The sequence below is a fragment of the Lissotriton vulgaris genome, chromosome 1_1 (genome assembly GCF_964263255.1).
Source record: "Lissotriton vulgaris chromosome 1_1, aLisVul1.2, whole genome shotgun sequence".
NCBI lineage: Eukaryota > Metazoa > Chordata > Amphibia > Caudata > Salamandridae > Lissotriton > Lissotriton vulgaris.
In genome coordinates this window covers 982,675,528-982,691,818 of record NC_141685.1, presented here as the reverse complement: position 1 = coordinate 982,691,818, position 16,291 = coordinate 982,675,528, and the positions used below count along the sequence as shown (strand labels likewise).

The following is a 16,291-nucleotide window of genomic DNA, read 5'->3' as shown; positions in this document are numbered from 1 at the left end:
TCCTATCCCTTAAGGCCGATTTTGTACTGTGGATTTGCAGCATCTATACTGATGTATTCTGCAGTAGCAAATTTATTAATTCCCAACTGGAATCTCTTTGTGAATTATTGGCAAGTGTTGTTTTTGATATTGAGCGAAATTTAAGATGTCAAGATTTGAAACTCCAATGATATACTCTAGTTTAGGGTGTGTAAATAGGTGTCACAGTGTCCGTTTTCCACTAAGCCTTGGTTTTCCAATTAGAGCCTCTTTTGTGTTGAGATCAGGTCTTAATAAAATGATGTAGCACTTGGGGATGAATATACAGCCCAGCAGTCCAGCACTGGAGGCCAAGATAGCGAACACTTCAACTGCGACCATGTATTTGCCCTTGGTGCTAAGGTAGGCTGGGATGAAGGAAGCCCACACACAGCAGAAAACCATCATACTGAAAGTGATGAGCTGCGCCTCGTTGAAACCATCTGGCAACCTCCGGGCAAAGAAAGCCAGAACAAAACTTACAAGAGCCAAACATCCAATGTAGCCAATAACAAGGTACAGTGCCACTTCAGACCCATCATTGCACTAAAATATGATCTTTCCCATTTCAGAGGTATCAACATCTGGAAAGGGTGGAATGAAGATGAGCCACACAATGCATATAACAACTTCACCTAAAGATGGAACAATAACTAAAGAGTTGGTAAGTTTTTGCCCAGCCCACTTTCTGAACTTGCTGCCAGGCTTTGTGGCATTAAAGGCTATTAGGACAGTCATTGTCTTTGCCAGAATAGTGGAAACTGCAATTGCAAATGCTACTGAGAAGCTTGTTTGTCGGAGTAGGCAGGTCACTTTTACAGGTGGACTAATGAATAATAAACAACATAGGAAAGAGCATATAAGGGAAATGAGGAGGATATAGCTCAGATTCCTGTTGTTGGCTTTTACTAGAGCTGTGTGATGGTGTTTTACAAATGTTCCCAGAACTCCAGTTCCTACTATAAAGAACAGAACAACAATGGAGGCTAAAGCGCCACCCAGTGGATCTTCATAGGACAACACCTCTATGGTCCTTGGTACACAGGCATCTTTCCTCTGATTTGGCCATTGATCTTCGGGGCATCTCACACAGTTTTCCATGTCTAGGATAAGAGAGAGAATATTGTGTTCAACAAGCAAATATTCAAAAATGTAATGATCTGTTCAGAATTGTGAACCTTTAATTATGATATAACTCTCTGAGATAAGGTTTTACAACTGCAGAATGTGTAATGCACGCACAAAGGGAAATACTTGATTTGAAAAAGAGAACATGTTTCGTCTACAACATCCTTTATATAACTGGAATTTTTATGATTATACCAACATTATTTCTTGAAAGTATTTTAGGTCTGGACTTCAGCTGTCTTTCTAGATGTAAACACTTATACAAAATAGAAACTATACAAAATAGAAACAAATATTTTGGGTCAGCCACTTTCCATTTTTTTTTTTTTGCTTGATGTGTCATTTACACTTTGGATCAGTCCACAAGACAGCATATGTAGGGTGGGCAATGAGTCAGCACCCTTCAGTAATTTGCCTGGTTAAGAGTGCCATTGTCACTTTGGCTGATCCTACGGAACAATCACCTGCTATCAGTGGGTTCAAAGGTGTAGTGTATAGTAATAATTGCTAGTTCTGTTTGTTTTCCATGTCTATTTTTCAACTTTTAAGCGATGTAGTGTCCCATGGAATTTTCGGAGTTTTAGTCTTTCTCCCAAACAGTAATCACACAAGTGGCTGATCAACCTTTGTCTAGTTGGTGTACTGTGATCAGCAGCTACCTCTTTGCTGTCTTTCAGCACCACAAGCTTTGACAACAGCCTGACAAATACAATGGGCTTTGAAAACAATGCCATCGAAGTTTTGGATTAGCATTGGATGCCCCTTGGCGGTCACTAGTTCTGGACACATTGATCATTGTTCCTTTTGCCCTATTTCTATTTCAGTATATAACCTTTTTAGAGATGCACTTATCTGAGGAATGCTGGAGTTGCAATATTTTCTCTGACACCTTCTTATCTTACAAGCAGAAACAATTGCAACCACCTGCATCAAATTTAGGTCTAGTGCATATGTGATATGTATTCTACTGTGCCCATGTTAAAAAGCATGTTGATGGTCTGACCGATGTGTTGATACTAGGGACAAATAAGCGTGGTCAATTAGCAACTGACAACATCCCATAGGGCACACCTATGTTTAGGAAATAATCCTCCTCTGTTCATTAACTCAGATTCCATAAGTTCGTTTTTCAAAGTTTATTTTTCATTAATTCATCTTTGATTCAGATAAATCATATATTTTTCTCAATGACAAGCGTTGCCAATTATATTGAGGAACATTCTCTCTCATTCCATTTTCTGTTTGCTCCAATGCATTTCGGGCATTGCCCTTCGTCGGGGAGCATCTAAACCAAAACAACATAAGTTGTTCTAAGTACCATATCATCGTATATACAATGAAAAAAACAAATTAACCGTTCTCTAATGTCTCACGAAAACGTTGGTGATAACCATGTGGTGTTGTAAACATAGCGATTATTCGTGATGTTCTGACTACGAGCAAAATACATGATAAACAAGTCTAATTCAACATGTGGTTATATTCGTGCAGTTTAAGACAGTTGTGACGTACTCTGGTGAGATACAAGTAAAGATAAAGTTGAAATTCCATATAATTCCAAAGATGTGGGTATTAACACGGTCAAAAAATTGTGTAGCATCAGTGGAACCTGACTTTAAAGATATGTTTAAATCAAAACCTCTATTCGCCTATACAATAGGCAAAAATGTAGGAGAAATTCTAAAACAACCACAAAGAAAGCAAGTGGACTCAAGAGGTACAAGACCCTGTAATAACTGCAACAACTGCCACAATATCATTCCAGGAACCAAAGTCAACCATCCCATGAAAGGCGACTTGTGACACCAGCAATCTCATATACCTATTGAAATGTCCATGCGGAATGGTATACATAGGGAAGACCGAACGAAAGTTGAAAACTCGTTTAAACGAGCACAAATCTAACATTAGAACTAAAAACTTAAAATCATCTGTGGCCAGCCATTTTGTTGAAATGAATCACAACATTTCCCAACTTAAGTATATGGTGTTGGAAACCATTGATAAAGTCGAAGGTAGAGACAATAACAGGACATTGTTAATGCGGGAAAATTATTGGATTTATAGACTTAATTCGCTGAAACCTAATGGGCTCAATGAACGCATCGAATTTGCCTGTTATTTATAAGTCAAACCTCATTGCTGGGGTTTTCCTGTTCCTAACATCCGTTTGGCCTGTTTTTCATTTAATCATGATTAATAAGTTAATCCGTTTGGTTTTATTTAATTGTCTCATGATTCTAATGTAACTGTTACTGTGATTACGATTCATAATGAATGTGAGAATTTACATAGGTATCTGTATAAGATATACACTTTGTCATGTTTACACCGCGGTCCTATCTTTATGTTCACACTCAACATGAACTCAGCTACTTTGGTCCTACTTCTATTTTTACTTACACACTCACGTGACTGTCTTCAGGTAGTTCTTATTTTTGTCCGCAAACTGGTTCCGTAGTAACCAGCCTTGCGTAGATGCCCGTACAAACTTTGCCGCCTTCCATTCAGTAAGTAAACTGCACCCGTATACTTTTCTTTAACCCTCCCGACCGCCCGACACCCTGTTTGGCTACACGAACTGCCGACTTAATCCGTATTACTAACTTTTAGAACGCAATTTGCGTGTGTCACTTTCGTTTATAATACAGCACTTTACCGCGTCCTGAGTTGCGCGTTTTTTCACTCTTGATAAATCACAATTTTTTGACCGTGTTAATACCCACATCTTTGGAATTATATGGAATTTCAACTTTATCTTTACTTGTATCTCACCAGAGTACGTCACAACTGTCTTAAACTGCACGAATATAACCACATGTTGAATTAGACGTGTTTATCATGTATTTTGCACGTAGTCATAACATCACGATTAATCGCTATGTTTACAACACCACATGGTTATCACCAACGTTTTCGTGAGACATTAGAGATGTGTTAATTTGTATTTTCATTGTATATACGATGATATGGTATTTAGAACAACTTATGTTGTTTTGGTTTAGATGCTCCGTGACGAAGGGCAATGCCCGAAATGCATTGGAGCAAACAGAAAATGGAATGAGAGAGAATGTTCCTCAATATAATTGGCAACGCTTGTCATTGAGAAAAATATATGATTTATCTGAATCAAAGATGAATTAATGAAAAATAAACTTTGAAAAAAGAACTTATGGAATCTGTGTTAATGAACAGAGGAGGATTATTTCCTAAACATAGGTGTGCCCTATGGGATGTTGTCAGTTGCTAATTGACCACGCTTGTTTATACTTATTCTCATTCGCCCTAAGGGTGGAGGGCGATACCATAGGAGCACCCTTCGAATTTACTATTGGAGCTTTGAACTTGATTGAAATTCAGGTGTGCACGCGTCAATACAAATGATATACGAATTTTGATACTAGGGACCACATTTCCAAAAATATGGCTCAATACAATGCAGCAAACCAAGAAGCTTCAATGGTCAATCCCTCAAGTCAATCACATAAAAGGCGATGGGCAGAATGCTTGCAAATAGTCTAACCAATGGCAATCGATTGGGTAGCATTTCAACCCATTTTTTTCACCGAACTGTACCACTTTAGATCAAGGTCTGCTTATGAAAATCAGTACTGGCAGTCCTCCTCATTGGAACATTACATCCTCAACTGGCAAGCAGGGCCCCCTCCAGAAGGAAACACAAGCAACCCCAAACAGATTAGACCTTATCTGTGAGGTATTGCTTGGATCTTATAGCGAGTAAGGGGCCCAAATCAGGGCATGCCCATGGCCACTTAGGACTTTACATCAATCACACGAAAGATGATGAGAGGAATACTTGCAAATATTCTAACCACTGGCAATTGCTTTGGGTTACATTCCACCCATCATTTTTTGCCCACTGTGCCCCTCTAGACAATGGCCTGTCTTAAGCAAACTAGTGCTTATCCTGCTCCTCAAGGGAAGAGTCTGTCTCAAACTGCCAGGCAGGGCCTCTGCAGTAGAATACACAAGCAACCCCTGACCAGTTTTGGCGTTGTTCAGGATGGACCATCTTTGTTTTTTGCCAGTGTGTTCTGTGAGTGAGAGGTTTGTGTCCAGGGTGAATTTAAGTGATTTGGCATCATATGACACTTGGCAACAGTATATTGAGGTCCACAGAATGTTTGGCAGGTGAGTGGTGAAGGAGGCTCAAGATAGCGTAATAGCCAACATCTAAAGTGATGAGGCATTGTCCTCTGATACCTCCCCGTGCTGCCTGTTCCTTGAGCAAGCCTTAACCCTGATTGGAGATTGTGTAGGAGTTGGAGTTGATCTACATGTTCTTGTAGTTGTTTCCTCACAACTGGCAAATCTTCTGTGGGTTTCATCAGTAGTGGGATAAAGTGCTTGTGTCACTTGGCATGACTCTGTGCCCTTTAGATAGTGAGCAGTTAATCAGGAAGTTAACTGTATTCATGAAGAGACTTTCTTATTGATTCCACTGCCAGAAGGAACACTTTATTTTAAGAAGTTTATTTGACCATTTCTTTCCTTGGAACTGAGTTGAAGAAGGTTGAAGATGATTTCAAGAGAGCTGGGTTTAAGAGAGGGTTGTAAGATGGGGATTATGTATAACTGCATCACATGGATGGTAGACAGTCAAAATATCGAGTTGTTAATGTCGATGTACCATAATATCGAGTCCAAAATATCAATGGTACGAAATGTCGAAAACAAAAATATCGTCGTAGAAAATATCGATTTATGTGTGTGTTAAAAATATCGAAGACATGAATGTCGAAATCAATAATATCGATGGTGAAAATATCGATTGTCAAAAATATCGATATGTTAAAGTGATGTTTTAAAGTATGTTAAGTAATGATTTATTTATATGTAGTTTATATATAAGATCATTTTTATATATAATTTTATTATTTTTAGTAAGAAGTCTAGGAGCGGGATGTAGAGTTTATAGGGGATAAGGGTGGGTAGTGTTTTAAAAAAGTATAGTGTAAATATGGAATAATAAATTTCGCATTTGAAGTAAATTTATAAATTTGCGAAATTTTATTCAAAATATTTATAAATGCGAAATTTTATATAAAATTATTGAGTATTGTTAAATTATTTGTTCTTTGATTTTGGATATATATTAATAAATTGTGTAAATATATCTAAATATTTTTTTTTTACTAAATAATTGTATATTAATGTTAGGAGCGGGATATAGAGTTTATAGGGGATAAGGGTGGGTAGTGTTTTAAAAAAGTATAGTGAAATTGTAAAATATTAAATTTCGCATTTCCTTTAGATTTCTAAATTTCGATATTTATAAAAATTGTTTGGGAGTAGTCGAAATTTGATCGAAATTTAGGGAGTAAATTAAACATTATGAATAATTTTTGTGTATGTAAAAAAAATATTTTTAAATAATAAAATATTACATTACATATTTATATTATTTTTACTATAAATTTAGGAGCGGGATGTAGAGTTTATAGGGGATAAGGGTGGGTAGTGTTTTAAAAATATAGAGGGTAATTATATAAATTTAATTTTCGCAATTTCATAAAAATTTGCGAAATTTCAAAAATACAAATTAATATTTCGATATTTGCGAAATGATATCGATTTTATTCGAATATAGTATTTATTTTTTAAGTTTGCTGTTGTTTATGTACTAAAATATATTTGTAATTATACTATTTTCATATATTTTCAGAAAATATTTGACTAATTATGTTATGAGTGGGATGTATATTTTCAAGGGGATAAGGGTGGGTAGTGTATAAACAAAGTATACTCTAATCATAGAAGTAAAAATTTCGCGAAGTATTTCATTTTAGTTTCCAATCGAAATTTTATATAAATATTATTCAAATACGAAATTATGAACACTATTAGGTTGTTGTTCTAATTTGAGGTATTTTGTGTATGTAGTAAAAAGAATCAAAAATATATAATGTAGTAGATATTAAATAAATAAATGTATCATATTTTTAGGAGTGGGATGTAGAGTTTATAGTAGGTCAGGGTGGCTAGTTTTATCAAAGGTAAATTTTGTGCGTTTAGGGTCTGGTTTTTGTGTATGTGCGAAGGGGTATTTTAACTGTTCAGGGTCAGTTTTTGGTTTGTGTGTAAAGGGGTATTTTTAGGTTTCAGGCTCTGTTTTTAGTTTGTGGGTAAAGGTGTTTTGTTAGGTTTCAGGGTCAGTTTTTATTTTGTGGGTAAAGGGGTTTTGTGAGGTTTCAGAGTCAGTTTTCAGTTTGTGGGTAAAGGGGTATTTTTAGGTTTCTGGGTCAGTTTTTAGTTTGTTGTTGAAGGGGTTATGTCAGGTTTCAGGGTCAGTTTTTAGTTTGTGGGTGAAGGTGTTTTGTAAGGTTTCAGGGTCAGTTTTTAGTTTGTGGGTAAAGGGGTTTTGTGAGGTTTCAGGGTCAGTTTTTAGTTTGTGGGTAAAGGTGTTTTGTAAGGTTTCAGGGTCAGTTTTTAGTTTGTTGGTAAAGGAGTTTTGTGAGGTTTCAGAGTCAGTTTTCAGTTTGTGGGTAAAGGGGTATTTTTAGGTTTCTGGGTCAGTTTTTAGTTTGTGGGTAAAGGAGTTTTGTGAGGCTTCGGAGTCAGTTTTCAGTTTGTGGTTAAAGGGGTATTTTTTGGTTTCTGGGTCAGTTTTTAGTTTGTTGGTGAAGGGGTTTTGTCTGGTTTCAGGGTCAGTTTTTAGTTTGTGGGTAAAGGGGTATTTTTAGGTTTCAGGGTCAGTTTTTAGTTTGTTGGTGGAGGGGTTTTGTCAGGTTTAAGGGTCAGTTTTTAGTTTGTGGGTAAAGGGGTATTTTTAGGTTTCAGGGTCAGTTTTTAGTTTGTGGGTAAAGGTGTTTTGTAAGGTTTCAGCATCAGTTTTTAGTTTGTGGGTAAAGGAGTTTTGTGAGGTTTCAGAGTCAGTTTTCAGTTTGTGGGTAAAGGGGTATTTTTAGGTTTCTGGGTCAGTTTTTAGTTTGTGGGTAAAGGAGTTTTGTGAGGCTTCAGAGTCAGTTTTCAGTTTGTGGTTAAAGGGGTATTTTTTTGGTTTCTGGGGCAGTCTTTAGTTTGTTGGTGAAGGGGTTTTGTCTGGTTTCAGGGTCAGTTTTTAGTTTGTGGGTAAAGGGGTATTTTTAGGTTTCAGGGTCAGTTTTTAGTTTGTTGGTGAAGGGGTTTTGTCAGGTTTCAGGGTCAGTTTTTAGTTTGTGGGTAAAGGGGTATTTTTAGGTTTCAGGGTCAGTTTTTAGTTTGTGGGTAAAGGTGTTTTGTAAGGTTTCAGCGTCAGTTTTTAGTTTGTGGGTAAAGGGGTTTTGTGAGGTTTCAGAGTCAGTTTTCAGTTTGTGGGTAAAGGGGTATTTTTAGGTTTCAGGGTCAGTTTTTAGTTTGTGGGTAAAGGGGTTTTGTGAGGTTTCAGGGTCAGTTTTTAGTTTGTGGGTGAAGGGGTATTTTTAGGTTTCAGGGTCAGTTTTTTATTATAGGGGTACAGGGAAAACATAAATTAAGATTATTTTTAAATTAAAATTATTATATTAAATTAATTTTAATGCAATAAATTATTAATTTTTTTACATTTTATTTTTTATAGTAATTAATTAATATTTAATGTCCTGCAGTTACTTAAATTAATTGTTAATTGGTGTTGGAAGAGTAAATTTTATATGTTCTGTGTTCTGCACTTACTCTAATTAAATGGTGATTGCATTTCTAATTGTAAATTAATTACTGTTTTTGAGAAGCAATTACCGAAAGTAATTGGTTATTGGAGTCGGAATATTTAAACATTTAATTATGTGTTTTTCAAAAATTGATATTATATGTATATGGGTGTATGAATAATAATTTTTATAACTTCAGTGTATAGTATGTTATTTATTTACATGTGGTATATAGAAATAGATATAACATTACAGTTATAATACTTTTGCAAAAATTCTTAAAAATGATTTTGTCATAGGTAATACAAAATAAACACACCAGTTTTCTTTCCAGTAAATTTTTTTATTCAACACTTGAAATATACGAACATATATACATTTTATTAAGCTATCTTTGGTATACATATAAAAAAAAATGGAGGACAATGTCATTTTAATAATCACATTTTATAGTAATTTTCTTGACAAGTACTTTAAATTTGTAGAGAAAAAATGGTTAGTTCACATAATGTAATGTATGATATTATACATACATAATACTATTATTGTTTCTTAATAAAACATCAACATGTGTAATGAAAAACATAAGTCACTAATTTTTAATACATATAGTGATATACTGATGATGATATTAACATATGAACACTTTTAAAATTATAATATAATATAAATATCCTAATTAGAACATGGACATCATCATCAATGATTCTTTTAACATTACAATATTCTTATGTATGATTATTATTATTAATAAATACGTTTTAATAATAACAATTTTCACATATTAGTCATATTGTAAACATTTAAATCTGATAAACAAAAACAATATTACACATTTAGTTATATAATAATTTTAATAAATATTACATTAAATATTTTTATTTTTTTATACTTAATGTAATAAATATTAAAAGTATGTAATATATAATTAATATACAGGCAAAAACATTTTCTATTCACAATATACTATACAATTTTTTTAACATTACACATAATTTCGAGCCATATATATAACAATAATCGACATTTATAGTAGTTCTTTTCACAGTTACATATAATTTGGATCGTTTCTTTTGTAACCACTCTTTGTCTTTTTGCGTTATTTTGGTAAATGGAAAGTCGCGGTTGGAAGCAGGTTCACTTTTGAGTAGGTACAAATCTACTTTTATATTGTTAAAGTATTGTAAATTATAATTAAAGGTTATATTTTGGTATTTTGGGGTTGAGAATTAAAGTATGACTATTTACATATAATGGAGTGGAATCAATACGTATTTTCGGTCACGAATTTTTGAGCCATTTAAAATAGTTGGAGTTAATGAGTATGTGGTATAATTTAATGAAATTATAAATAAATAGGAATATTATGTTTAAATATTCTGGGATATTCGTTAGTGTTATGTCGGTGGGATTGTTTAGCTGTTTTTTTTTCTCGTATTTTGAAACAGCTATTTCCGTTTCCGATAATTTTTTTTTAAGGGAAAGGAAGTGTGTTTCAGTTGTTAGAACGGAGATGATTTACATTCTGCCTTTATATTTTGAGTTCTGTGATATATTTATCACACTTTAAGATAACAGTCGTTATTGTAAATGGCATTTAAATAGTCGTTTAATTTGGATGATGGATATTTTTTGCAGAGTTAAAGAAAACATAATTAATGAATCGTTGGATTAAGTGTTTGATATTTACACATTGTATTGTCGGATAAAGGATTATCTTTATGATGTTCTATTTAAAGGTAAGTTATAAATTTATGTTCTTTTATTTGGATGGAAGCAGTTTTTAAAAACAAATATTGTGATATAATAATATATTTATTTAGTCTTTTTATAATAGTGTTAAAAAATAAATTAGACTAAATAAATATTTTTTTATTATATTAAAATATGTGTTTTTTTAAATTAAGGATATTGTTTGATCTCTATCAATTAATTTAGTTATAGCAATTAGTTCAATGTTTTGGCTATCATTTTTAAATATTCCAATCCTCTTGTTGTAGGATATAGTTGGACTTGCTGTTGTAGATATAAATACATTTGAGCAGTTTGTCTAGAGAGTTTTGGTTTCAGTTGTATGACTGATTGCTGCATACGTAGTTCCTGAAAGCTTTGCTCTTTTTGTATAGCTGAGACTAGCTTGTGTAATGTGGGTGTTGTACGTCCAGTAGAAGAGAGGAAGGCATTGTGCCAACCTTCAACAGCATTGTTCGTTTTTGCTTCTTGGTTGAGTGTTGGTAGATAGACATTCCACCAGGGAATTGCAAATTTTGGCTGGCGTCTGTGACCTGACCTATGTAGTCTTCCTACCCAGTTGTCCTCAAAGTAATCTAAAAGTGGGGCGAGTCTTTGCTCATTTTGGGTGTAGAAAGGACTTTCAATTAACAAATTGTAATGTTCGGCCACATCAGTTACTGGTACATATGCCAGAGCAATGAGATGTTTGATCTGGTATGCAAAATTGATATTTGTTGCATACTCAACACTAAGGGCAGATTTTTGTAAATGTCTCCAGAGACATTGATTGAAATGAAAATAACATCCTTGAATGGATGTGTGTGGGTACGTTTTCAAAATAGAATTAATCATAGCTTGCTCGAAGTCTATGATGATTTTCATTGGGAAGTAGTCAGAACTTTGTTCCTTTATTTTTTGTAAGATTTCAGAGTAAGTAGTGGCTTGTTTGTTTGGTAATAAACAATATATGAAGGGGATACAGGTATTATGATATTGCCCATGAATTGTGTATAACTGGTAGAAAGGTTTTGGGCATATAGAAAAAGTACCATCCATCATCCAAGTAGTACTTTCAGTTAATTTTTTTATATTGTTATTAGTTGCAAACATTATTATTCTTTTGTCCTTGCTATGATTATCATAAAATATAAATGGCTCCTCATTATGAGTAATTACAAGCTCTGGCGGAATTATGACTTCTTCAAAAGTTTTTGGAGTTGGTATATTGGGTCTACTTGCTTTTTTGGTTCTTGCTATTGTTCTTTTAATGGTAGCAATAGATGGTAGCTGACCTCTTGCTTCTTTGGGAACTTTAGGTAGTAATTCTTTCAGAATTACGTTGGTAGGTAATTCTGATCTGGTACTTAATTCCTTGATATTTTCAAGAGTGGATCTCACTTCTATTTCGGAGATGTTTGGTGGGTGATTATGTTCAGTGGTATTTATAACACTAGTTTCCCTTGTTGTAGCACGGCCATAGCATTTATTGGAGTAATATTTTGTACACTTCCAATTCACTTTAAGGTCTTTTTGTTTCTCTTGAGTATAAATGTAGCCCATATAGCATAACAAAAATTTCCCTTTCTGAGATGTAATAAATCTTGCATCATCAGTCATTCTTTACTTCTGGTATCTAGAAAAGTTAATATACAAATATTAATACAATATGAAATGTATAAAAGATTTTAAATAAAGCTAGTATTCTTCTAGTAATTTACTTACCAACAGTAATGTTCTATTTATCGAAAGTAGATGCTTGTTCAGTTAGATGTTGTTCTTGTATTGCCACGGTCTGTTGAGAAATAATTAAGTATGTTATAGGAAAAGTTACCATTTTTGGCTTGGTAACTTATTTTTTACGTTATAATGTCTCTAAAAATAGTTTTGTTAATTGAATGTAAAAAGAGAAATTTCCAAGATTATACTAACAGATGCATAAAAAGAGTCATTTTTATTTCTAGTACATTCTATAGAGTTTATAAAGACTAGTTATGTTTTATTTATGAACTTACCAAGAGAATTATAGTAGTAGCAGAATGTTTGTTCTTTGATGTGAATTATCTGTTTTCTGTACCTTTGAGTTCTGTTTAGAGAGAAAGATGATGAAAATTACTAATGCGTTTATATGTAATATAAATAATACACATTTGTTATAAAGCATTGTTACTTATTTGCTAAAATGAACCGGGGATGATACATGTATTATGAGTAAAAGCACAAAAAAACATATTTAAGAACAGGAAGATTATACTAACAGATGCATAACAAGAGGCATTTTATTTCTAGTACATTCCATAGAGTTTATAAAGACTAGTTATGTTTTATTTATGGTCTTACCAAGAGAATTATAGTAGTAGCAGAATGTTTGTTCTTTGATGTGAATTATCTGTTTTCTGTACCTTTATGTTCTGTTTAGAGAGAAAGTTGATGAAAATTACTAATGCGTTTATATGTTATATAAATAATACACATTTGTTATAAAGCATTGTTACTTAATTGCTAAAAAGAACCGATGATGACACATGTATTATGAGTAAAAGCACATCAAAACATATTTAAGAACATGAAGAAAATATTTTTTACACAGCATTGTAATTTTTTTTCCTCAAAAAATTCTGCCTGCACAATATGTATTAAGATTTACAGGCTAAGAAACAAAGTATAGAGTTTTAAATTAGGCCAATAATTGGCTAAGAACGCTAAGTAAATGTTAAACATATGTAGATACCTTTTTTAAATGTAAAGTGTCCTGTATCTTGAAGTTGAAGTATAACTTGATTTGTTTGTAGAGTCTGTTTAAAGGTAAAGTACATAAAGAAATAACACATTAGGTTACAAATCTTGGTCTATAATTAATAGACAAAAAAATTAGAATTTATTAACAGAGTTATATGACTACTTACTTGTAGTTTTAGGACGAATTTTCTTGAAGAGAAGAATATAGATGGTGCTCCCAAAATTGGCAGTATGTGGTCACGAAGAATATTTCCTGCAACTTGTATGGCTGTTTGTGATTGGTTTATATAGTCTATGTGTAATTAAGTTTGCCATCTGATTGGTCAGATATGTAAAGACGAGTTACTATTGGTTAGTTTGAATTTTTTTTAAGTAAAACATTTAAGATATATCTTCTTATATAGTTTATGTTAAGGAATTAAAATGATATATTTATGTAAAATAAAACTCTTGTTATAAATAAAGTTTATGTAAAAAGAGTACTAAGTATTAAATAAGTATGTTTACAAAGAGTTTATATACAAATTGCGTCAGTTAGCGGAAACACAATATTGTACACTAAATGTTACTTAATAATTTGAAAATACATTAGTGAAGTCATTAGAAATGTGTGTATTACTTAGAGAATAGATTTATTGGTGTTATATATAAAAAAAGGAGTATAATTTAGCTATCGATATTTTGATATTGACGAAAATAGTGCTATCGAAATTTTTGTATTCGATATTATTGTAGTGTGGTATATGTAGTATTGAGTGTCGATATTATGGTATTCGAAAATAATGCTAACGATATTTCTGTAGACGATATTTTTGTGCATCGATATAGTTTGCTCGATATTTTTGTAGTTTACATGTTAAGTATAGGGTGTCGATATTAGTGCTATCGATATTAGAGACTCGATGTTATAGTAGGTCGATTTTTTGGAAATCGATAATCTGTCAGTGATTCCACATGGATATATGATTTTTTATGAATTGGTATTTGTAGAATTGATATAGGTTTTCACAACGTTTGCGATGGTGTGTGGGATATTTTGGTGGCTGTGGAGTTAGTCAGTTCCTTCTATGTGCTGAAAATGTGCCTTGTTTGGTTGCTGAGTTATTAATGTATTATTTTTACATTTTTCAAGAAACTTTATGATAATCTCTTTTTTCAGTTTATTCCATCAATGTTTACAATGTTGTCTTCTTAATGCTGCAGAATACTGCTTGAACCATTTGTTCACCACTTTGTGGCTTGTTTGTTTATCCCCCATCATTATTATTATTATTATTAACTGAGCTTATAAAGCGCCTGGTTACACTAGTCAGTGTGTCCCCGCGCTAATAGTGGCCTAAAAGATCCCTGACACAGCCAGAAAAGAGCACTTCAATATTTGGGGAACAGATGTGTCTTGAGTTCCTTGCGGAAAACTTTTTCAGACGGCTCCATCCGGAGTCTGAGAGGAAGAGTGTTCCAACTCCGTGCTGCCAGAAGGCGGAAGGATCTGCCGCCCATCCTGGCCCTGCAAGTCTTCGGGATACACATTAGCCCAGTGCCCTCCGACCGGAGGGGCCTAGTTGGTTTATACAATGTGAGCAGATTCCTCAGGAAACTCGGGCACTTACCGTGAGCGATCCGATGGCCTATACACAGGATTTTAAACTAGACACGCTCTTTAATTGGGAGCCAGTGGAGCGTCCCCAATGCCTTTTTGGTGGAAGATCTTTTTGGCAGTGATAACATGGCGTGCAGCAGCATTTTGGATACCTTGCAAGCGTTGAAGACATCTCATGTTAGCTCCCAGATATAAGGCATTCCCGTAGTCCAGCCTGGAAGTCACCAGGGCATGGACCAGGGCCCTTCTTGCTGACACTGGGAGCAGGTCGAGTGTCTTTCTCAGACAACGGAGAATGCCAAAGCAAGTACCAGCTACACGTCTAGTGTGATACTCAAAAGATAGTTTTGAGTCCATCCAAATACCCAGATTCTTGACCTGTTCTTTAGGTTGAGGTAAGGGGCCCAGGGTCTGGGGCCACCATGCGGATGTCCAAACAGACGGAGACTTGCCTATAATAAGCACCTCCGTCTTGTCCCCATTTAATCTGAGACAATTGTTTGACATCCAATTAGCCAGGTCTTGCAGGCAGGATGTAAACTGACTGGCTGCCTGCTCAGCTGGCTGAGAAAGAGCTACAACCAGCTGAGTATCATCCGCGTAAGTCACCACAACAACCCCATGTTTCTCCGCAATAGATGCCACTGGGGCAACATAGAGGTTGAATAAAGTGGGACTTAGGCTTGAGCCTTGGGGAACTCCTTGGCTCAGGGCGATAGCTCTGGACCTATGGGGCCCCTGCTCCACACAAAAGCTGCGGCCAAGGAGAAAGGACTTCAGCCAGTGCCACGCTTCATATCATATCAACTTATTGAGTGCAAAGGTGACCTCGGGTAAATTGGCAAATGTTCTCAATTATCACATCTGAATAAATGTTGGAAGCTTCTCTGAATCAAGCTGCTTTGTAAACAACATTCAACTCTTATTTGTTTTAGGTCTGTGTGGTGTCAGCTCGTTGCAGGTATTTGTTTAGTTTGTGTACGTGGGCATGCTTGGTAGCCTAAGCTTGGTAAATGTGGGGCATTTACAGTATTTTCCGACCAGGTTTGAGGTTGGAGCTGAGGCTTGTTATGTTCTTTTTCCTAAAAGCTCTTTATTGGTTTTGGTACATTCGGTACATATTGAGAAAAAGAAACAATATTCAAACGCCCGGTTACTTCCAGGTTACCTCTCCTTTCGACTCAACACCGTAAAAGTATTGACGCATTTCATATATGAATATGTATTCACTGGGGTCAGCTGATGGTTTTTTGAGTATTGGCTTCACCTTGGCATGTTTCCAGTCTTTAGTGAAGATGGGCGTGGTTAAAGAGGTATTGAACAGAGTGGTCAGTTCTTGACTGATCTTATGGCTTTTGAAATTGAAGCAGTGGTGTGGACAAGGATCTGTGTTAGCTCCTGAGTGGAGGTGCTCATGGTAGTGACGGTGTCCGGGGATTGAGCGGGT

At 34.6% G+C, this 16,291-nt stretch overlaps 1 pseudogene; it reads right to left on the bottom strand.

Annotated features, from left to right (window-relative positions):
• Nucleotides 1-201: 201 nt before the first annotated feature.
• LOC147748340 (vomeronasal type-2 receptor 26-like) overlaps nucleotides 202-16,291 on the bottom strand; it is a 240,085-nt pseudogene continuing 223,995 nt past the window's right edge.